The 24,852-nt window shown below is 36.4% G+C and overlaps 1 protein-coding gene across 7 annotated transcripts in view; it reads left to right on the forward strand.

Annotated features, from left to right (window-relative positions):
- LOC136834302 (uncharacterized) overlaps positions 1–24,852 on the forward strand; it is a 226,449-nt gene that overhangs the window by 112,642 nt on the left and 88,955 nt on the right. The gene's annotated exons all lie outside the window — the stretch shown is intronic.

Raw genomic sequence — 24,852 nt, forward strand, 5'->3', positions numbered from 1 at the left:
TAAGCTGTTCCTCCTGGTGCTCTTCAGTCTTTCGGTTGCCTTATGGATCGTTGTTTTATTTATTTATTTATCTGTGTATTTATTTATTTATTTTCGACTGATTCAGCGATAGTTCGTTTAAGTAAATCGGTGATCTATTTAGCTAGCTGTTTCTTTGGTCAGTGGCTTAACTCTCATTTCTACTTTGCTTCAGTTTTATGTTTATTTTCAGAACGTTCTGGGTGTTATGTATTTATTTATTTACTTAATTATTTTTGTACTAGTTTTATTTATTTGCCTCAGAGTTCTTCAGGTTTTCTGTTCATGAAGGTTATCAGTTCGTGTTTTATACCAGGGGTCAACCGCGGCAATTAGAACAAACTAACCAGTTCTGGTTAGATAACACATTTATTCTCTCTCTCTCTCTCTCTCTCTCTCTCTCTCTCTCTCTCTCTCTCTCTCTCTCTCTCTCTCTCTCTCGCTTATTTTATGGTTTATATTTTAAAAATTGTCTTAAATGTTTTGGTCCATTATGTTATACACTACCACCACTCAAAGACCAAAATCGTGAAATTAGGTTCTACAGAAACTTAATGTGATTATTATGGGAAATTGGGTCTTATTTTATCATAAATAGGTAAGTTATGAAAAATCGATGGCCATAGTAATACTGTTTTGTTAATTTAAGTCCGTGTATTGGGATATGAAGGAAATATTACAGGAACTACATGTTTTGATGCTTGAACTCGGCTTTATAAAATGGCCTGACGAGGGATTATTGAAAGGTAGACTGTCAACAGGATTTAACTTTGAAGACTGAAGAGGTGGCAATAAACCTAAGTTATTTACCAGGAAAATATAAGTTGAATTGCTTGTTTTAGAATTACTATTATAACGATACGTTCGGCAATGATAGTACCATCAGAGAGAGAAACTGCTGACCCAAGGGACATTACGTACCATTCCTCTTAAACGGGGCCAAATGTGAAAGAGGCTGGCGTGGCGATGGGCGTAATCTGTGTCTCTTATACAGGAATAAATGAATAAATAGGTATTCTAAACATCACGTTTTATACTGTCGAATTCTACAGGGACGTGGCTAATGTGAACAGTACAATAATTGTGCAGAAAAAACTACGAGGTTACTATAGGTTCCTCAGAATGAGTGTTAGTGAGAAGAGATACAAACTTTACATCAAGCTGATAACAATCAAAACAAGATAATCACAGTATGGCTATCACCCAATCGTAAAAAATATACATACATACATACATACATACATACATATATATATATATATGTATATATGTATGTCTGTGTGTATGTGCGATAATTACAGAATAATGTGACATACCCCAGAAATTCTTTGTATTTTAAAATACGAGCCAAAGCTCCTAGATGCTTTTTAGTTACGAATACATAAAAATACAGAAATTTGTCGACGAAATATCCAGGGGGAATTAAAAATTGGATATTACAAAAAACGGATTATAAATTAACGTAAATCTTGTATTACTGGTACATGAATTAAGTAGCATTTATAGTTGCTGTAATCATTCAAAAAAGTACATTTTGTTAAGCAGAAAATCATCATAGATAATAATTGCTTGAAATACACTTTAAAGGGTAAACCAAACTGTTACATCACTTTGGAAACCGTAACGTGATTTCTACAGGAGCGAACGAGGCGTTAATATTAAAAGACTGGAAAGTGACTTACAAAATATAACTAGAACGATCACACAGTATAAACATAACGGTAACTAAACTTAGCATTCGAGGAACGTGGGCAGGGCGAGTGTTATGCTTAACATAATGCCAGTGTTAGCATCAGGGTTCTGGTAAGAAAGAGAGAGAGAGAGAAAAAAAAGAAGAGTCAAGGACGATAACCTCTGCCATACCCGGCGGCCACTGAATATTGACTGGCATTCTTGCCACCCTCTCCACCCCCTCCCTACAGGACCACTTGCCTGCATCCTCCTGCCACTCCCACCGTTCCCGTTTCCCTTTGATTGACAGTTATTTTTTATGTAGAGGCCGATGGGGCTGGCCATTCAATGTACTTTTCTAGCCTAGGCATGGGGTAAAAAAAAAATTGAGATTAAGGCTTCATAGATATCATTTCCACCTATTAAAAGATAAGATGATGTACGGGCTTGAGGAAACAAAAGCAGGGTGATAATTTCAAAGCTTTGATAGTGAATATTTATTCACTTAGCTAAGGTAAAGAATCCTTTGGCTTCTGATTCACACGTTAAATGTGTGGAGTGAATGCCTCTCAGACATAGGCCTATACGAAATTTGTGAGAAATATTGATCTGGAGGATTTTACGAGATCGCAGGAGATGATATGCATCAAAATGTTGCCACATAAGAGGGAGAACATATTCAGCTTAACGGAACATCGGCCGAAGTAGTACCTGTAGAAAGGCAAATGCTACGAAGGAACCGACGGAGAAATAGTGGATCAAGAGAATTTCTTGGCAGAGTTATGTATTTAGATTAAATTTAATATTACCTGCTGTCGAGAAGGAAGTCATGGGAGAAGACCCGAAACTTCAGAATAAAAGCGATATTCTAAAGAGCGATGGATGAGGCCAGTATGATACTTTAGCCACTGTGATAAAGGAAGGAACACTCATAACCATGAAAATGGGTGATTCATTTTGACCATATGCAACATGGTGAAACAACAAGCATGGAAATCCCCGAAACTGACACCATGCGTGAGTGTAAGTGTTAGGCCATTCCCATTCAGAAATGGCCGACTGGCGACCGTGCTGATGTAACATCAAAGTAGTCTTTGGTTGTGGGAAGGATTCCCACCAAGGCCACCTTCGACATAATCACTTGGGAACAAAAGCGTACAAGATCAAAGCTCATTGTAGAGTGAGTCTGTGATCTTTATTTCCCCTTCAACAGAAGTGTCATTGCGCTGCAAAGGCACCTGCTAGCGTTTGGGAGTTTTGGATTGACGGCCTAGAGTAGGCGTGCGAGAGGGTGGAATCATGGGTGGTTCCCTCTAGAGAGGGAAGAGAGAGAAACGGGGCTTTATATTAACAATGGATTGTCTCTGGTATCACATCACGTTTCGTCGCTTCCTTGCGGCAGGTGCCGCAGGGGAAACTGAATCGTAAGACCTTGAATTGTTGTGAGCTATATTATCATTTACAACTGGCAAGTTGTTGTTAGTTTTCCGATTCTTACTAATTATGTTGCTGTATTTTTTGGGCTTTCAATTTACATAAATCTGTATCAAACGTCATCATTAATAAGATATTACTAAAGCGTTTAGTTACATTCCGCAGTCAAGGATTAATAGGATCAAGGTGACATGCAACAATCGCCATTGTTATGGCCGATATATTTTTTCATATTGAAACTTGAAAGCCGGAGTGAACTGGTACACAAACGTGACTGCCAATCCACCTTTATTAACTCCACGCTTGTGTTATATAATTCCGATGATGATATGCCTTGTTAAGACTTATCAGATTTGATGAATGCAGCAGTGGTTTCCCAGGATACATCCTTTTTGTAACTTCTGCCTAAACGAGATCATTGTGCGCATTCATGCCAATGAGGAAATTGCCTCTCGGAATGACCAAGGCGATTCGGCGTAATATACTGTTCCTTTGGCTTCAAAGCGGTTTCTTTTGTTGACATTATGTTGCCTGAAAGAGCGCTCTCTCTCTCTCTCTCTCTCTCTCTCTCTCTCTCTCTCTCTCTCTCTCTCTCTCTCTCTCTCTCTCTCTCTCAAAGTGAGAGTAGCTTAGAGTATGACTTTGATATGGTTATATTTCCATTCGTTTTAGTTCGGTATGTCTGTTTGATAGTGTTATTATTATTACATATATATTTTTTTTTACTGATTCCAAGGTTTATCATTCAGTCTCTTGAGTGGTTCCATCTTTTTGTCGTAAATAGTCCTTACATATTAAGAAGTATAGCAGCTACATATTGAGAGTTTAATTATGTTTTTATAAAATTAGAAAATCTATTATTGTTAATTTCTGAATAAATTGGGTCTTTGTAGCATTCGTTTTCAATGTGGGATGACTTTCGTTCACCGTGAATAACAGTTAAAGGTTGAATTGTCTTTTTCTTTATTCTGATATAAGCCTTATCAGGCAGAACATATACTTTATAACTTTCAGTACGATTTATATTTTGTATGTGAATAGATATTCAAGTTTAAATATAAGAGTGTCGTAAGTAAATGATAGTGCAATTTCCATCTCTTACATGCCGCAAGGATAATTTTGTAGTTACCCATACCGGTAGGCGTCCTCTTCCGTTTTCTTCAAATATTTGCAATTTAGAGAGAACGGAGGACAAAGTGACAGGAGCGGGGTTACTATTATAAATCATCCAAGTGTTTTAGCCCTTTCATGAAATTTCAGTAGAAGAAATCATTGGAAGAAAATTTCCCTGTATAATGCTAATGAAATTTTTTAGGTTATGGAAGTTATAATAATAAAAACTGGTTTAGTAAAGTTTGATGAAATGATTACATATTGACAATTCATTGTTTTAACACTACAGTATTGAATGATAACAATCTCTCTCTCTCTCTCTCTCTCTCTCTCTCTCTCTCTCTCTCTCTCTCTCACACACACACACACACACACACACAGACTGCAGGAGTCATCACTAAAACATTCATTGGTATAATATCACAATTATTAATAATTATGCTAGGACAATATTTCCAAGGCTAACTCATCGGAAGGAGTATCACTTACCGCCCTGCATGGCCTAGTTTAGATAATACTAGAAGTTCTTTGAATCATCCCTTCGGACCCAGCTGCTTTGTATTTTGCTCTTTAATTTTCATAATTTGTTCAGTCTCTTCTGACATCATTGTCCAACTTCTTTAACTCTACCTAGCCTCAGTTTTAAACTAATTTTTTAATAATAATAATAATAATTCGAAGAAGGGAAGGTTGTTCAGGATTTCTCCAGCTAGCTTGTTGAATTATCGCCTCTCTAGTGGTGGTTATATTAAAATATTGAGGAGTTCGGACGTCATGTCAAATATTATTCAAGGTCAACCACTGGTTAATGAAAATGTCGCTAAAGATGATGTTGGCAATACCCCAGTCGCCTTTTATTGAGATAACTTCTCAGCGTCTGTTTGTTAGTTAAATGGCCATGTTAGTGACATGTAGTTAAATATAGTTAAATGACCATGTTAGTGGAATGTAATTAAATATATTTAAACGGCCATGTTAGTGACATGTAATTAAATATATAACATTTTTATAACACGGGAAGGGGAAGGCCCCAATCCCGGTCAGGTCAGATTAAGGGGAGGTTAGGTTAGGATGAACTAAGTTTTCCGGCAACTTTAAACTAGAAGCGTATATTTTCTCCCTATTTGTAATAGCTTCAAAAGATATTAATAAAATCTAAATCATGTATGTGACTCGAAAAGATATTGCAAGCCGAAAAAATTATTTTTCGTTTTCATATTGCACGGCGTGTACAACATTAATTGTAATAGTTTACCAGATGAACACGAATTTTACGTTTTCTCTAACGAAATTGGCTATAAGAGAGGTGAATTCGACCCAGACTATGATAAATGTTGTTGGATTTTCCATTTATTATTACTATTATTTCAAGGTATGCTCGAGTTGTAGAAAATTTTTTCAATTTATTTTGGAATTTAAAACTGTTTATACGCTGTGTGTTTTGTAAATAATGTAGAACAATATATGTAAGATAGAAAACAATTTCTAGTAAATCCCGTTTTCTTTATTGAATGCAAAAATAAAATGGTTTTCAGTTGTAGCAAAGACTATGATATTTTAAAGTTCTGACCTTTCGCTTGAAACGCAATAAGATACCCTTGGCATTGGTCCCCTTCTTAAAAAAAGAATGTTTACCGAGTTTCCTTCGTACATTCTCTAAGTAGGAAAATAAAATGCGTCAGGTAAAGCATTTATGCCATATTTGATTTCCGTGGAGTTCAGAACGGCATTGTAAGAGACTCACCAAGGTGATTGCATGACCTTAGTTTTGAATTCAGTATTCACTTATGCCTTCCTTTCATCATTGAAGACTTTTTGTTCCCAGTGACCCTAGTCACCTTGACCATATATATGGGAGAGCTATAGCCTATTAAGATGCTAATTTTCTCCCACCTTCAGTTGTGGATTGGAATATATTACATTGTATTCTGCACCATTGTCAAACTGCAGAACGGTCAAGTTGGCAGTATATGTTATCAAGGTTGGTACTCATACGTTTAGGAGAACATTTAGTGCTATTTTAAAGCCATTTCCACGATTCAGTGTTTTTTCTGCCCTTCCTTGCCGTTTAGGCAGTTTTATATTTATTGATATTTCATTATTTGGTATTTATGTATTCTTTTGCTATTTATTTGTGTCCGCTTGCTTTGTAAGTCAGTGTTTTTAAAGGGGATTTCTTATGATTGGAATATATACTTATATTATATATATATATAATAAGATATATATGATTATATATTATATATATATAATATATATATATATGTGTATGTATATATATATATATATATATATATATATATATATATATATATATATATATATATATATATATATATAATATATATATATATATATATATATATATATATATATATATATATATATATAAATATTATATATATATATATATATATATATATATATATATATATATATATATATATATATATTATATATATATATATATATATATTATATATATATATATATATATATATATATATATATATATATACATTTCAGTACTACACTTTCAGTACTTAACGTTTTTCATGTGCTGTAGGTGTAATTTTCCAGTGCAATTCTCCGCTAATATTTTGGTATGACGTTACTTGTGCCATGCCTTCACCACCTCTTATTTAAGTCCTCAACCTGATATTCAAATCCAGATTCTCTTTGCTAGCGGCTCGCATCGTAACCATCGGCCACGGTCAAAGTGTTACTTTGAATTATGGGAAATACAAACGCTGTTCAGCATCCTGAGATCCTTGTTGATATTAACACATTCCATGGCTATCTTAGAAGGGAGCGTTAAGTTCGCAAACACGTTTGCTATCTAAACTGACCAACTAATCATTGCCTTTGGCACCGAGCCAGGTAAACATTGGGCTTAGTTGTGAGTGCATGCCTGAGGGTGTGGTAGGGAGGGTTCGGGGCTGCAGTGTGGTGACGTTCCTTTGTCAGTTTTCTCGATGCTGATTCGATGTTGGTAACGATGATGCTTACGATGGCGTTTAGAGCGATAAGTGACAAACTCCTGATTGATTGGTGCTGAAATGGCAGTCTACATGCTTGTTATTACTGGTAGCGAAGTGTTTTCCCGGTGAACTCAAAACAGACCACCTAATGCTCAGTTAAACCAGGTTTGGATTTTTCAGCGATTAGTCTGATTTTTAGAATACGAAGTTAAGGATGTATATCAGTAAATATTTTTATAATTACTGTTCATGTACTCAAATTTATTATGACTTGGCGGATGAAATGGGTGGCACTAATCATTACTTTTATCACTGGAGCATCAAGAGAGACTTTCAACAATTCAGACAGTTTGCAGTTAGCTTGATCCTAGGGCCTCATAATTAAAAAGACATTTCGAGAACTTGAGAATCGAATGTATATATAGTTAGAGGGAGTCTTAAAGCTTTGACTTTCATGTTCAAGATATTAGTTGAAAGCAACAGGAACAAAGTCTAAAAGTGAACCTCGCAAAGAAAGAAAGAAAGAAAGAAGGGCGCACCGGGTGGGGTATTGGGTTGTGTTTGCTAATCATGCATATTTGTGCATGAGAGAGGGAGTGAGTCCTGCAAATTTACACTTGAGAGGAGGGACGAGAGATTGATTCAGTATAAACATGCAGAATTACGACCAGAGTTCTGTGTCTGCCATCTGCTCTTCAGCTAAGAAGGGAGAAGCTTGGAGTAAAGATGAGCAAGCGACCACGTATGTGCTTGTATCCCTGAAATACGTAGGAACTAAACAAGTCTCAATAACGCAGAAGCCACCAGTGACTCAGCGGAGTAAAAGTAGCAGTGTTAATTCCTCTTAATTGAGTGTTTTCAAAACACTTAAAAAGGAAATCTTATTTCTTTGTTCTGTGGTGTAAGAAAGCGGAAAATGTATTTTGCAGTCTTCCTTGGTTTATATATAAATACTTTTTCCTTATATGAGCAAGCCTGTGTTTATAAATCGTAGAGGTATTCGTTTTATTTTTGATAGTTGATTTATGTTTTAATTATCAAATGATAGGGTATTTAGTGATATTCTTAATCAAAACTTCAGTGTTTACTTATCTAAGTAATCAGACATTTCGAAGTTAAATTTAATTATTTTTTTTATCTTTTTCTTCAGCATTTTTATTATGCCGGAGGTCATGGAGTTCGGTGTTTAAAGACGAATCTTTTGTTCATTCCACATTGCGTCATACAATTCTTTTATGTCTGTTTATATACTTGCGGCCAGTCGGCAAGATGTCTTTGCAGATCCAACTCAGCGTTTTACATAATGAATCTTTGTAAGTTCCTTGTTACAGAATTCGAATGCATTTATTTGCGTCACTGTATTTGTGTGGCACATTGTAAGTCGTTGTTGTTTTATTGAGAGCGGCGTTTATATATATATATATATATATATATATATATATATATATATATATATATATATATATATATATATATATATTAAGTTTTATGTTACCTTAATTTTTCATATGGATTTGTTTTGTTGTTTTGATACATGGTAAACATACATTGTACGTGTATTTTCAAATGCCTGTAAAACTAATTTCTATCGTTACGTAAGGTGTATATTGAAAGTCGATCAGTATTATAAAAGTCAGTAGTGTCTAAGATATGCGTCGTCTTCATTTCCATGTATTATCTGGTTGGTATAACATGTATACAAACGTAGGCACTGTATATGTATTTTCTCTTCTTTGAAGTTTTCGATGTTGTAAATCATTTCCCTCGAGCTTTCGTATTGTTCTCGTACATAAAACCTGGATGTATCTCCTTTTGTTTGTTTTTAATGTAATTTTTTTAATTCACCGAACAATTGGAAGCAGCCTCAGGCCTTGTTTACCTTTTTGTCACCTGACGACGGCGACCTTTCCGTCGTGGGGCGATTTGTGGCCTCGGAATTCTTTTGGGAATTGTTATGGCAGTAGGAAACTCTGAAGTTTGTCCCAGAACTTTCAAGGATAGATGAGGATTGTTTACTCTCTCTCTCTCTCTCTCTCTCTCTCTCTCAGTCTCTCTCTCTCTCTCAGTATACACACACACACACACACACACACACACATATATATATATATATATATATATATATATATATATATATATATATATATATATATATATATATATATGTACATGTATATATATATATTGGGCATATTCTGTTTTTAGTTTCCTGCAAAAGAAAACTATTGTGCCGGCTTTGTCTGTCCGTCCGCACTTTACACTGTCCGCACTTTTTTCTGTCTGCACTTTTTCTGTCCATCCTCAGATCTTAAAAACTACAGAGTCTAGAGGATTGCAAATTGCTATGTTGATCATCCACCCTCCAATCATCAAACATACCAAATTGCAGCCCCCTAGCCTCAGTAGTTTTTACTTTATATAATGTTAAAGTTAGCCATAATCGTGCGTCTGGCAGTTATATAGGATATGCCACCACCGGACCGTGGTTAAAGCTTCATGGGCCGCGGCTCATACAGCATCATGCCGAGACCAACGGTAGCCTTGATTGTACGCTGTAGCGGCTATACAGAGAACTCGGTTGCGCCGAAGAAACTTCGGCGCATTTTTTACTTGTTTACATTAAATCGTTAGAAACCATAAATGTCAAGATACACTTGCTACATACGTTTTGAGATGTTTTAAATTAAGAAAGTTCATAGTGAAGCATTTTATGCTCAAAGTCGATGTTTGTTTAAAAGTGATGTGTGCGAGAATCCCGAGATCGGTCTCGGGGTTAGGTCGGAATGAATTTAGACCTGATTCCCGGAAGAATATACTGAGCCTCTACCAGGGAAATTAGTGACCCTGGTACTTGGCATCTTTCGTTACTGAGGTCACAGTTTATATTACGATTCTCCACAATATATCATGAAGGCTACAGAAAAAAACATGATTTGTTAAGAATAGATCAGCATTCGCTTAAAAGCCATGAGGTTTAAGTACTATCATTAAAGGTAATGTCATTGATGACCACAAAACACTTTGTATAATGCTGATAACCATCATCATCATCATCACACCTTACTCTGTTGTGTCTTGATATGATTATGGTGTTACTTTTTATTATCAGATATATATATATATATATATATATATATATATATATATATATATATATATATATATATATATATATATATATATATATATATATATATATATGTATGTATATGTGTATGTATGTATATATAATAATATTTCAAAGCAATAAAGATAATTATGAAGATAACGTATTTTTTTAAATAAAACTCTTCCAGAGAGAATGAAGCGTGTGCACAGCCCATATACAAAAACTCCACAAGATTTCAAAGGAGGAAATTATAAGAATGTTTTCCAGTTGCAGATCCATCACAAAGACGAACGTTTTTCCCTCTGCTTTTTCAACTTTGTAGGCGAAGAGAGCGACCTGAAATCTCGATAGGTATTCAGTGTTGCTTCGTTATTTTCAGATTTCGAGTTGCTTTCATCGTGGAACAGGCTGAATTGTATAGTTCACTTGTGCAGACAAAGGCGCTATTAAATTATCAGGGACTTCGATTCTGTAGAGAAGGGAGGAGTAGTATTAGCAGATGTAGTTATTATTGTTGTAATTGAAAATAGTAATAACAGCAGTAGTTATTATTGCAATTAAAAATAGAAGTGTGGGTACCCCAGCTGATATTTCGTCGTATGAGCAGTGTTTTAGATAATGGTGAGGAAAGTAATATCAATTGCCTTTGAGTAGCCAAAGTGAAACCCCGTGCCTGAGGGCCAGGGGACTTCACTTAGTATCTAGTGTCAGCTACTTCTGAACATTTTTTTTTCTTTTAACCTTTCTGTATTTATGGAAGTAGTATGCCAGTTGTCGCCACCGAGTCGCTAATTCGGCCTGTGGTGGTCAAGAGATTTATGACCTCTCTCTCTCTCTCTCTCTCTCTCTCTCTCTCTCTCTCTCTCTCTCTCTCTCTCTCTCCTCTCAGCCTCAAGGACTCTTGAAGTGATTTTTGCTTCAGGATTTTCGTTCATCTGAGTTTCGTGTCATTCGATATTCATTTCATTATTATTAATTTTAATTATCACCACTTTCAACACGTTTTATTTTGGAGCCGAAGGACACTTTTGAACATAAGTCATTATGGAAATTGTACTAAATAAAAAGAAAATAACTCTTCTGAGTTCGTGTGGATTTTTTTACGCCCCAACGTTTTTTTTATAACTTAGACTTAAAGAATGAGGTGTATTCTGTTTTTTTCTTTTACTTTCTTTGTATGTTACCTTCTTTGTTGTTTGTTTCGTGTCCGACAGTTTCTTCTACCCACTGGTAACCCAAAACCACTTGTTGTTGTTTTGGGGCGGTTAGTTTGTAATTAATTCTCGTACTCTTAGACGATTCATTGTATATTGTTAAGTGCGATTACTTTATAGACTAAGGGCATCAGTAAATGGTACCTGCACCCTTGAATGACTCATTGCAGACGTCTCCTGGGGCCATATTTTTTTAGGGGTCTTGCGGGTGGTTCCCCTAATCTTAAATAATCTTAGGTTGTAAAGATACGATCGAATTCTGACGGTTGTAATGAATCACAGACAACCGCCAACGAAGGCACAGTTGACGCTGTTAGATATATTTTAACACTATTTTGTGAAGTATCTGCACGGAAGGCTATTATGTTTCAAATAAATACTTTCAGTAGCGTTTGAGATGAAGTCATAAGATATTTTGAAGAAGTTATTTAGTTGCATTCATAGAGTACCTTTCATTTTTTAAAGAGAGGTTTTAGTTTGGCTGAAAGTAACTATTGTAAATTTATCTTGGAGACAGATTGGAATTACCTCATTAGATACTGATGAGGTCATTCCAATCTGTCTCCAAGGTATCTGAAGTATGCTTTCGAAATATTGAAAGAATTCCTTTTAAACGACCTGTAATTAAATATACTTTTGATTATACAATTGTTACGATGTTGGCAATACGTCAGAATATTCAAACCGCTATCTTTGAATACCAAAAAATCTCTGGCATCCTCAAAGACAGTATTTCAATTTCGCCTAAAAGTGATCTCTGACTTTCAGTATTGTCTGAAAGAGATCAGCAAAAATATTACCTGGCCTCTTGTGGAAGCAAGGTAAAGGCCTGGAAGTGGATCATACTGACGTCATTCGCCGAATGACGAGTCATTACCAAAGCTGCTGGATCAGCTTTTGACCTGGTCTCTGCGTGTTGTGGAAACGGCCCAACGCTGTGTTATTTCACTGGTGGTGTTTTTCTGGATGCAAGTGCATTTTATGTCTTTTTTTTTAACCATTGGTAGATAAATGTGCCTTTTGTGCAGCCACATAAAACTTATGTTGTAATGAATATTGCGCTGAACTATATATATATATATATATATATATATATATATATATATATATATATATATATATATATATATATATATATATATATATATATATATATATATATATATATATATATATATAGTTAAGAGGACATTATATATATAATATATATATATACATATATATATAGATTATTGTTCATATACATAGTATGTATATATATATATATATATATATATATATATATATATATATATATATATATATATATATATATATAATATCATAGGCTGGTTTCCCTGTCTTTGATGGCTGCTAACCACACAGACAAAAGAATTGAAGAATCCAGAAAAATATCTGTTGCGTTAAATCTTTTTTTTTTTTAAGGTGGACAGAATATTCATACTGATGCTCTTTGCATGGTCACGTCTCTAAGAAGAAAAAACCATATATTAAGACACAATTTTAATTTTTTCAACAGCCTAAATATCCTTCCCTCCCACCTTCCTTTTGTTTTCCCAGAATCGTGTTTCATGAATCTTAAGAAAAAAAAAATCCTTCATTTGTTCATGAATGGTATAAAGTCAGATGTAAAATCAAGAAATTCTTGCGGTATAATGATCAAGAATTTTTTAAAACCCTTATTTTGAAGGTCAGTAACGTCCAGGATATTTTTAATACTGCCGAAATAATGATTCGACAAATATTCATTGTTTGATGAATAGGAAAGAGCACTTCCTTCTTACGCGTCATTGGTAAAATAACACGAAAAGCTGAGGTTCATGGGATATTGGGCGGAGGCAGTAGGGATTTAGAAAGCACGAAATAGGAAATTGAAATCTCTTTTCATGGTACATTGGGAGATTTATCACTCTGGTATGAGATTGCAAAACAATCATCGTTTTATTGCTTTTGCTGTATGAGATTAGTACACATTGTGATAAACAAATATACAAGTCATCTTTATGGAGGGGATTGGCGGACTTAGGCGATTTGATTTGATATAAAAATCCCCTTTTCGATTGAAGTTTGTCAGGATTTAAGGGAACGAACCTTAAGAAAATCCCCCTAGTTATTTTTCCCCCCAATACCGGCAAGCAAGAAATAGCTTCGTCATGAGAACAGTTGCAGGTTGAGATTTTTCAGAGAACTAGATTTGGCGAGCGGATGTCAAGAGACCTCTCTCTCTCTCTCTCTCTCTCTCTCTCTCTCTCTCTCTCTCTGTGCAGCAGTTCCTTTTATGTGTCTCTGTTGAATGCAAGTGATTGTGCATCTTTTATTTTGATGTTTTTATTCTTTCTCAAAGAGAAGGAGAGATGTTTGTACATAAGCAGTTTGATTTTTCACTTCTTACTTCTTTCTGAGAGAGAGAGAGAGAGAGAGAGAGAGAGAGAGAGAGAGAGAGAGAGAGAGAGAGATTGCTTCCTGAGACATTCATAATAAATCAAATTTTGAAAATTATCAGGTACTGATTAGATGACCTTCACATCCATTTAAATCAGGTTAACTTACTTTCGTTTTGCCAAGGAGGCTGAATTATATTATTTGGGCATGATTTTTATGCAGATTCTTACGCATTCATGAAACCTAAATCTTCGATGTCTCAAGTTACTGATTAGCCCATATGTGTACAATACATTGCATCAGGTATGTATATTAATATAGTGTCAAAAATGATACGGTTTGAAGGTCGGTGTAAAAAAGATATATGTTTGGACGTCCATTTTCTAATGTATTTATGCTGTGGTGCCCTCATTCTGTTTTTTTTTTATCTTTTTTCTTTGTTTTCATTATTTTTTTTTTTAGCAAATTCGCTAGAAAGCAAGGCATTGATTTCTTAATTAGATTTATATCTCGAATCTAATTAGTGTGTGTTTGTTGTCGAGGGAAAATGATTAAATGATAAAAGTTTAAATTAATATTTAAAGTGTTACGTATGTAAAGATCTGAAACAATAGCGAATATTTCATGGAAGGAACATTTGCTAAAACGGGGTCTTATATTTTATGGAATAAATACTGATTATAAAAAAAAAAAAATAGACTTGGAACGTTCACTTATTGTCGGCGAAAGGTGTGGAGGACATTCATTAAGTAAGAGGGTTCTTCTTGGAAAGAGGAAAGTGATAGCTCACTGTTAGACAGAGATAGAGATCGTCTCCCTGGCGCCAACCAAAGGTTAACAGTACAGAATGTCGTTTCTAACGATGACGGGAGACAACTGTCAATTTTTTGCAGGTGTTCATTGACCTAATATTTAATGGAGATCAGTACGGTTTTATGACAGGCGCCGAATTTTTCGCGAGGAACGCTGAATGTTTTATTTTTATGAAGAAAATAGTCCGTTGCGTAAGCCCAGACGTGCTAGCAATCTCTGCTAGAATTGACGTCACAATCGGTAAAGCTTCGTGCATTTGTTTTTCAAATTTGGTCCGGTTTTTCTCTCATTATTTAATGGCTCCCAATAAAATTTACAGTACGTTGCAAAATTCAACTGGAAATATCGGCGAATGGTATTCTTGGTTCAGGAGGGATGGAGGGACTGAAGGTGAGAGCTCATTGGGTTGGGTCGGGGGGGTGAGGGGTTACTGCCTGCGGCAGAACGATTCCTGGTTCTTCAGCCAACTCTGATGTAGCCTGCGGGGAGGTCGAGCTAGGCTAACCTCCTCCGTCGCACATTCTTGCTCCTTTGCTTCAGTGTGTTTGTCTTCGTTTTCCTATCACCTTTGCCTCTCTGCTTATTCCACATCCTTCTCTTTCTTTGCATTGAATACATTCGCTTCGATCCCATCCGAATTGCTTGTACAGCCTTACAAGTCAAGTACGATAACAATATGGTGACAGGTTCGGGGAATATATAGCACTTCACTGCTATGAGCAGTGAATGTTGCAAGACCGGAGATTCCACTGCCGAATTGGTAGTCGAGACCATTCCGTACTTACGTCAGCTGACGATGCATTCTTGAAAGAGAAGAAAACAGGGAAGAAAAAACAAACACTTTCCAATATTGCAGTGCAACCACCAGGCATGATTCCAAGAAATTGTATCCTGCTTCGGTGTTTGTTGGCTCTCTCTCTCTCTCTCTCTCTCTCTCTCTCTCTTTTAACACTTTATGTATATGTATGCTCATGTGCAAGTGGGAATTGGTATTAAACAACGAACAGGAAAACAGCGTAAATTGCTACAACTACTTCGTTGCATTTTGAAATTTAAACAGGTTGGTTTGTGAACGTCGAAAACGTTTTCATTCCTAAGAAACAGCCGAAAAATTATTTTCAAAATACAGTTGAAATGCTTTTGAAAATTGCGTTTTGAATCACCCAAAAAAGTCAACAAATGAGAAATTTTGCAAGCAAAACTTTCCATTTCTGAAGCAGGAAAACAAAACTTTGCGATCAGTGCGGCATATTCATGCAAGTGAACAGTAAACTGAGGAGTCCTGGAAGCAGTGTCCTTCTTTACATATTCTTTATATAAAATACTGAATAATTCTTAAGAAAGCAATAATTTTTACTACAGAATTTATTCGTGTTAAAGTTATTTACATTGGCGTTAATTGATGTCTTTGTAGCATATGAGAGTCTCAGTTGTTTACAGCATTTCGGTACACGGCTGTTCGTCAAGTAAATTATTAACCCACATAGTCATAAAACCTGATTAGTATTTTTTCTTATTTTGGTATCACCTGGTATGCAGTATTCTTATTATTGTTATGTAGTAATAATAATAATAATATTATTATTTTTATTATTATTATTATTATTATTATTATTATTATTATTATTATTATTATTATTATTATTATTATTATTATTATTAATTTATTTCAGCATAGTGCTTACCAATAAAAAGAGATGCGACTGAGACCGTGCAAAATAATTCATTTCATCCTCTGTTAGTTTACTTCGTATCACTACCAACATTGCTTTACTTCTCCTTATATATTTTTAGCTCATTATTCCTACTTGCTCTATCTCTCTTGACCCATTTTTCTCATATAATTTATTGCCCTGTTTAGGTTACCTTTCTTCATCCTTTAACTTGGTGAAGGAATTTCCTTTGCCGACCTCTGATCGTCCGCATGGTTAAAATATGGGTTAAACATTTTGGCGTCACACGACGTACATATGTATGACCGGAATATCGGAGCCAGTATGCGGGACATAAAAAGAGATCGGCTAACCTTGACTGTGTGCCAGGACCACTTTCAAGCATCGAATTCAAAGTGAAACCAATGCAATGATGAATTTTATATATATATATATATATATGATATTATATATATATATATATATATATATATATATATACATATATATATATATAGAAATACATATATATACTGTATATATATATATATATATATATATATATATATATATATATATATATACATACTGTATGTGTGTGTATATATTAGTATAAAAACCTTCACCTCTTACCTTCATAGAAAGAATGAGGTGCAGTATATTAACTAATATTGGATTGAATTAGGTTAGAATTTATGTTCCAGTTTATGGGCAAAGTTGGATTTAATTTAAGTTGATATGACTTGGATAATTATGTGTGTTTCTCACAAACTGCAACAGATGGGGAACTGAAACGGATGAGAATATTCTCCTTTATTTAAAACAAAAGATCCCATTGGCAGTTAATGGGCAATAGTTGGACGTTCCCATTTCAAATTCAGAATATTCAAGGGACATCTTTTATAACTTATAGCTAAAACACATTTGGTGGCGACCTGCTTGATCCAGAAGCGGACAAGAAATAGCCTCAATAGTTTTTATTTTAATTAAGGTTAAAGTTACCCATAATCGTGCTTCTGGCAACGATATAATTTAGGCAACCACCTGGCCGTGGTTAAAGTTTCATGGGCCGCGGCTCATACATTATACGGAGACCACCGAAAGACAGATCATTTTCGGTGGCCTTGATTATAAGCTGTACAGAAAACTCGATTGCGCCGAAGAAGTTTCGGCGTATTTTTTACTTGTTTGAAGTGACTTCAAACAAATCCTTAGCCAAATTAAGTACTTAAGAATTTCAGATTAAATTGGCCCCGAGAACGCTTCTCCAAGTAACCAAAATCAAGTCACAGAAGTGAAGTCACTGACGTAAGGAATGGTTATATGTTCTATATACCCTAAAAAATAAGACTGACGAAGGCTAAATTCTTATATCTTAAAAGTTTAGTGTCAGGAATAGGCCCTTGAACACAGCACCTTTGCTGTAATAGGATACGATCAGACAGGGGTTCGTGAAATATTTTGAGCTGACCTGGTCACATTTCTGCCTCTATGTGTGTGTGTATGTGTGTTTGAACAGTCCCTCCCCTCAACTTTCCCCTGTAGTACAGTATTGTGTCGAGACCTTATCTGCCGTCCACATTGTCAGTGATGCATAAAAACCTAGCCATTATTCTTTTATCTTTTTTCGTGTCATGTTATATTATTAAATTTCATTTATGCATAGGCTTCTATGATTTAATGCATTGTTTAGATATAGAAGATGTTTTAAAGTATAAAATTGTATGAAATGGGATCGTGAAGGCTTACAGTTTTCATTTCAGATGTAATTGCAACACTATGTTTATTGTGTTTTCCTATATACAGCTTACAAAATTTCACCGCTAGATTATATATAAAAATTAAACTAAAATTACAAGAAATGTTTCTCCCTTTTACATATACGTTTAGGAAAATGAAACACCCTAAAACAGGTTCTATATATTCATCAGACTGAGGTCTGATGTACAGTTAACTTTTGGATAACTGGATATATGGTGTTGTTCCAGGAGAAAGTCAGTTACAAATTCAAATAATTTAAGAGTACAGAAAAAAAATTACGCTGATGTCATTTAGATTTTCATTACGCTTGATTGCGTTTTGTCGTTTTTATTCCTTTCTTTTCTGCTTAAAAAAAACGGTACAAAAAATATTTATATGGTCATGGGATTACGGACCCAAGACTGGCTCACCTTGGAATTATCTGAATTTTAGTGACGCTCTCTCTCTCTCTCTCTCTCTCTCTCTCTCTCTCTCTCTCTCTCTCTTCTCTCTCTCTCTTGACGTACCTGGTTGATTATTTTAAAATTGTAGCCCAATTTTAAGTAAGTAATGTTCTTTCAGATAGACTCATTGCCCCTCCCATTTCTCTCTCTCTCTCTCTCTCTCTCTCTCTCTCTCTCTCTCTCTCTCTCTCTCTCTCCTTATCTAGTTGATTATATTTAAATCGTGACATAATTTTAGTACCTATTGTTCCTGCAGATATACTCTTTGCCCCCGCCCCCTTCTGTCTCTCGATTAAAGAAACAGTCACTTGTATGTTAAATGTAACGACTTTTTTGACAGAAATCTGAAGAACAAAATCGTCACCTGAATATTGAGGAAGCTGCGTCCAAACGGAACTGGATAAAAGAAAGAGAGAAAGGAATTCTCATTTGTATTCAAGAAAGGCGTTTTCCAATTTTGTTAATAATGTTATGCCATGGTTCTGATCGTGTCGTGGTAGGAATACGAGATGGTCTCTGCTTTAACCAGCCCTTGTCCCGTCTCGATCGTCGTCTTATCGTGCCCGAAAAGAGCGTTGGTTTTAATTATCTACATTTTTCTTTTTCGTGGGTAAGCGACCGCGATACCCCTGACTGCCCAAATCATGTTCAGACGATTCCAGGGAGGTAGTGGTTTTTGGACGTTTCTTAAACAGAGGAACACAGGAGAGGGTAGAGATTTCAGTATTTTAAAAGTAAATAGATTTAAGGGTTGGTTGAGAAGTAAGTTTATCGAAGTGGGAAAACAGATCTATATGATGCTGATTACACAAGTGTGGCACCTGTGTTCCAACCCCAAAAAGCGTATGTTCTCATCTTGACCAGGGTAGGTTAACTTCTGAATAATTCACTTCGTTTTAAAGTTATTCCCGAGATATGGTGAAATTTATATTTACAGGTTTTTTGGCTTCTTGTCATCTTTCTGCCCTTTTAGTCCCTGTGTAGCAGGGTCGGCCGCTCGAGTCAGCTTTCTCCATCTACTTCTATCCCTTGAATCTTCCTCCCCAAGTCCCACCTCACCCATATCTCTCCTCACCACATCCATCCATCGTTATCTGGCTTCTTATGAGTAAACCCAAATAGCCACTGGATGGGTAGGAGGGGGTGTTAAATAAGCCCAATTCGATGCCGGTTCCAGGCCCGTAGAAATAGGGAGGGTTGGATTCAGGGAGGGTTGGATCCAGGAAGGGCATCCGCCAGTAAAACCTATTAGGAAACGAGCCGTTCAAGATAGAAACAGCTGAAGGAGGCAAATTAAAAACAGCGACGCCGACTGAGGATTAAGCATACAAGAAGAACAAGAAGGTTATTTGGGCTTGATATTTAAAAGCACAGAATTGTCACATGTAAAGGATTCACTCAATTTAAGTCCCCAGCCAGAATGTGATCCAACATAAAACGGCAAGTTAACATGGGATGCGAGTTATTCCCAAGAGGGTGTGACTTCAGTATTAATGTATAAGTTATGGCTTAGTGTTTGATAGACTGACATGATTTTGTGACCTATCGCTACAAGCCTGAATACTAATGGGCAACTAACTAAAAAGTATCTCCTTCCGTGTGAATATTCGAACCAGCGCACGTGAGACTCCGGCGAGGACGCTCCAAAACGCCACGATACGAAGACGGGCACATTCTGCATATTTACACGTTTCTGTGTTTACGTCACAACTGCGCTAGTTATTTACGGCAGCAGTTTCCTTACGATGGCTGGTTGGTTTGTTTACATCAAAGCTGCCTAACTCCGTAGGGGGATAGTGCCGTCTGTGCACCTCGCGCAGTGCGCTGTAGGCATTACTTAAGGTTTTTTTGCAGCGTCCCTGCGGCCCCTAGTTGCAACCCTTTTCATTCCTTTTACTGTACCTCCATTCCAATTCTCTCTCCTCCATCATACTATCCACCCTCTCCGAACAATTGTTTCATAGTGCAACTGCGAGGTTTTCCTCCTGTTACACCTTTTAAATCTTTCTATTCACAATTTCCGTTTCAGCGCAGATTGACCTCACAGGTCCCAAGGCATGGCCTTTAGCCTAAATTCAGTATTCCACTCCTTTCCAGTAAAGCTGTCTAATACCAGCACGTCCATTTGCTTAAGCCATAAATGTGGGAAAATTTAAAGATATATAACATGCTGGTGTGGATCTCAGGACTCGGACTAACCAACGGTGACGACAACTGACGAACTTTTTGGGAAACACCACTCGGCTAAACTGAGTCGCATTTTGTTATGTAAGGCCACCGTGTCCTTCGCTTGCCCTTTCTAGTTTTTAATTTTGTGTGTGCGTGTTTGCGTCATACAAATCTTGATTTGTGATCCCTTAGAGAACAGTGATTAAAGATATCCGTGTGCTTGCGTAGAGGAAATTTTTGCTTGCTTGATTATAGACCTGAGAAAGGTAAGGGACGGTTGGTTATTGAATTAGTAGGTCAAGGGTTACAGACGTATCGTCTGCTTTTTTATTACTCTTGTATATCCCCTTTACAAAATGCGTTTTGGCATTCCAGTTTTTATTCGCTTTCTGTCATTGTTCTGCCAAACATTGAAAGTTGTGCGTAATCCAGTTCTGACACCGCTATTGCTGAACAGTGCGGGATGCTCTGAAGAGTAAGAGTGTCTGCTGGCATAAGGCCGGCTCACTCTAAAACAAAAGCAACCCAAAGCCAAAACCAACAAAGCATGCTTGAAGTAACATAGCTTGAAGAAATAGCGTGACTTTCATGGAGGGAAGATTTCGATCTCCGTCGCAATTCTTTTCAGCTCTGTAAAGGTTTCCACAGGCCGATTGCGTCACTGCCTGAATTATTCTTTTCTAATTACCCCACATGACTTGACGATTTAGTGACATCTGCCGTGAAGTTTAACCAATGCACTTTTGGGTGTTTATGTCAAAAAACGATGTTCTAAATCATCATCATCTTCTTCTTCTTCTTCTGAGAGAGAGAGAGAGAGAGAGAGAGAGAGAGAGAGAGAGAGAGAGAAAGGAAACCTCTTCTCCCAGACTTCTTCAAAAGAGAGAGAGAGAGAGAGAGGGGGGGGGAGGAAGGAAACTCTCCCTTCTCCAGACTCCCCTTTCAGAGGCATCAGACAAAACAACAACATGCAACTCCAAGGTCCTGGTGATACCCGGGGCAGAGCAGTCGCTTGGTGTGTCAAGATGCGAGTTGTGATGACTCTCTCTCTCTCTCTCTCTCTCTCTCTCTCTCTCTCTCTCTCTCTCTCGTGAAACATTCTTTTCACCTCTTGCTGTCGCTGTCGTGATTCTCAAGGGATAGTTGGTTAGAGCTCTTTAGAACTATTTTCACATGGCGAGGATATCATACCTGGCCATGTCGGGTCCGGTCCTATGTTGACCATTTCATAGTCTTCATGCCTCTCGTTTGGGCTTTTTACCCCAAGGGCTCCTACGTCCGCACCTTTCCTTTCCTCAGCTACGCCTCCTCCACGCCGTAACCCCACCGTCTCTTGAGTCTTTTGTCCCATTATTTCTGTAACTTCCTCTTATTATCCAACCATTCCAAACCTCTCCTCCCTCTCTCTTCCTCCTTTTTTTCTCCTCCTCCTCCTCCTCCTCCTTCCCTCAACTCCATTTTGTTCCAACCTCATAAAGATGCCTACCTTCCTTCAGTGTCCTTAACCTTGACCAGCTCGGTACCCGTTTCCTCCTCCTCCTCCTCCTCCTCCTCCTCCTCCTCCTTCACCACCACCACCACCACCACCAACGTCCTAAAACCACAATCTGCCATGACAGTGTTTTTGAAGGACAGGGGCTGGTTGCATGCAAAACAAAATAAATAATTGATCGAACATTCTCTTTTTATTTCTCTTTGCTGTTATGATTAAAAGTGGCCACTTCCTGTTTTGCAACATTTATAATCAAATTCGTATCCAAGCGTAATTTCTCTGTGTATAATCACTTAATATACTTACACAGTATAATTGTGCTCTTGTATTACATGTATTTTCATTACGTACCGTATATCTAGATTTTTTAAACTGCTTATTTAAACGCACACACACACACACACATATATGTGTGTGTGTGAGTATATATATATATATATATATATATATATATATATATATATATATATATATATATATATGTATATATATATATATATATATATATATATATTATATATATATATATTATATACACACATATATATATATATATAACTGGATGGTGTCTAATGGAGTATTTATATAGATACCATCCAGTTTGAATGAGGTCCTTTTAGTAATTCTACTAATGCACAGAACAATTGTGTATGTGATAAAGTTAATATATATATATATGTATATATATATATGTATGTATATATATCCTTCCTGTTATGCAAACTTATATGCAGAATGAATTGCAGAACTCGTAAGCGTAAAATTGCAGTTGGGAGTTGAAAATAGTATCGGCAGTGACAATAAAGAGCAACTTCGACCTATAAGGTTTTACATTTTTAGGTGTGGTTGCCTGTTAAGGAGAAAGAAGCGACTACATCAGGCAGGTAGGCCTACAACAGGATATTCCTCTAGGCCTACCAAATTCTCCGCCACAACGTCGCCAAAAACTTTCATTTTGTGTTTACTACTGTAGAAGTCAGTATATAGTTATCTCTTGCGTTCAAGATGAGCTACTGATATTTGGATTTGGGTTAGGCCTAAGCCCTGCGGCCTTAGAAAATCCCCGAGGAATTACCAGAGAGTCATGGTTGTGGAATTTCTATACACTGAGGAGACTTGTTGCTCAGCGTAAATTCCAAAATGTCTTTTCTTAGTTCTCCGCGGACGGAGAAGCTATTTACGGAACGTTATTTTCTGTCTGATTTTTATCAGAAACGTCCTTTTAAGGTCCTTGTAAGATTTGCTTCGTGAAATAGGTGAGAAGCTTATGGGGCGTTGGTGGTTGGATGTGAAATGTGTTTTGTTTTAAGAGTTACATTACGAATAATTCGTATTTGAGCATTGGAACCTAGCTTTCTCCTTGAGCCAACGTATGAGCTAATAGTACTATAGTACTTGATCTTTTGATTTTACGTGATCTTGATTAAAACGATTTATACTTCTGGTTGGTTAAGTAGCACATGTTTGGAATTTGTTAGATAAACTATAAAATGGATGAGAACACAATTCTTCTACCTTGGTTATGGAAGAGATTTCATATTTTGCCGAATGAAAAAGATGACGTGACATGTTCCTAACGGCCTTAATATATTTGAAAACGGTATCATGGAAACGATTAGGAGCACAATAGTATCCTCATTACGCCGATTTAGCAAAGCATTCCGACCAAGCCATACCACGTCCAAGGGTTTGAAGGGAAGTTATGCACCCGAGCTATGAAAAGATGACGTCAGCAAACGAACACAATGTACATGTACAGTAATTTCGTTTTAGCATTCTGGTTCTGTTATGCGGCAGAACGAGTCCATTATTATTTGTCCTTTTGTCAGCGGAGAGGAAGTGCGTCAAAAGCGGATTTTCCAGGGATGTATTTGAATGCTAATTGTTTTGTTATTTTCATATATTTTGCCGCGCGTCGAACGCTTATCCGAACGTCCAACCCACTTTCTGAAAGTGTACCGTTTCCCGGAAACCTGTTGTGGTAGGACGTTTATCTTTCTTATTTCATTTTGTTTTCGTTTCGTTTTAATCGCATTCATAGTTTAAACAGTGATATTCCGAAGGTTGTTAACGAGAATGATGATCGTATGTAGAGCATGGCAACTTTTAGTGTTTTGAAAAGAAAACTATTGTGCCGGCTTTGTCTGTCCGTCCGCACTCTTTTTTTTTTTCGCCCTCAGGTCTTAAGAACTACTGAGGCTAGCGGGCTGCAAGTTGGTATGTTGATCATCCACGCTCCAATCATCAAACATACCAAATTGCAGCCATCTAGCCTCTGTAGTTTTTATCTTATTTAAGGTTAAAGTTAGCCATAATCGTGCATCAGGCAACGATATAGGCCAGGCCACCACCGGGCCGTGATTAAAGTTTCACGGGCAGCGGCTCATACCGAGACCACCGAAAGATAGATCTATTTTCAGTGGCCTTTATTATACGATGTACAGAAAACATAAGCGCATATTTTACTCGTTTTAAATGGTGTATAATTTACATACCTATTCCACATTTCAGGTTTTTGCAATTAAGTCTCCTTTTTTTCTGTCACTTTTGTGAAGGCATTTCAAAGTATCATTGCAACGGGAATGCATCATCACCAGCAT

This window comes from Macrobrachium rosenbergii, chromosome 53 (assembly GCF_040412425.1).
Source record: "Macrobrachium rosenbergii isolate ZJJX-2024 chromosome 53, ASM4041242v1, whole genome shotgun sequence".
In the NCBI taxonomy this organism is placed as follows: Eukaryota; Metazoa; Arthropoda; class Malacostraca; order Decapoda; family Palaemonidae; genus Macrobrachium; species Macrobrachium rosenbergii.